Below are 1,009 nucleotides of genomic sequence, written 5' to 3' on the forward strand. Positions count from 1 at the left end.
GGCCTTTTATTGTTTCACATCTGATTCGTTGATATTGTGTGGTATATTGCAAGCTGGTCTCAACAAAGTAATCAGAATAGGCTGGCTCCCGCAGGGTTCTGGTTAAAAGTAGTGTATAATTGTGCAGAGCCGTGGTTGAGTGTGTTGCATCCCAAATCTATCCGCTGGAGACCAGGGTTCAGTCCCTGTGTCTACCTTATCCACTGTTTCTCCATCTTGCCTGAATTGTCATATAAAAGTGTTAAAATACCTTTCATTTAAATTAAAAAATGTAAACGTAATGCACTAGAGAGAATATGGTGACATTTGTGATGCAACCCTATAGTCTTTAACATCATAATGGTTGTCATTGTAATTAGGCTAATATTGTAGCAACAATGCTACTGCTATGTATGTCACTATCACAATCAGAGTGCAGACTTGAGGTATCATCTAACAATGATTTTCATACTAATGCAACCGTAAATACTGATTTCCTCAACGTTTGTTGTGAACCTTGTAAAAAGCAATCAATGATGGTCCATCTCTCACTCCCTCTCATGGTACACAGACAGACGTACTGGTACTTCTACTAAAAAGCTGCCCAAGGCTATTGCCACCCACAGCTGTGTGTGTGTGTGTGTGTGTGTGTGTGTGTGTGTGTGTGTGTGTGTGTGTGTGTGTGTGTGTGTGTGTGTGTGTGTGTGTGTGTGTGTGTGTGTGTGTGTGTGTGCGTGTGTGTGTGTCCTTGAGGGTGTTGCATGGGCTGGTGTCCTTGAGTACAACCAGCAGATAATGCTCATGCATATGACTGTTAAAGAAAGTACATGTACAGGGAGGACGGACAATTTCTGGATTTGTCCTTGTGTAATTGTATTCTTTCTTCTTTTAAATGGCCTAAGGAATATTTATTTGAATATGGTTTGATGCTGTCTGTCTGTCTGTCTGTCTGAGTGTGTCTGAGTGTGTGTGTGTCTGAGTGTGTGTGTGTGTGTGTGTGTGTGTGTGTGTGTGTGTGTGTGTGTGTGTG

This window comes from Salvelinus fontinalis, chromosome 39, assembly GCF_029448725.1.
Source record: "Salvelinus fontinalis isolate EN_2023a chromosome 39, ASM2944872v1, whole genome shotgun sequence".
Taxonomy (NCBI): Eukaryota; Metazoa; Chordata; class Actinopteri; order Salmoniformes; family Salmonidae; genus Salvelinus; species Salvelinus fontinalis.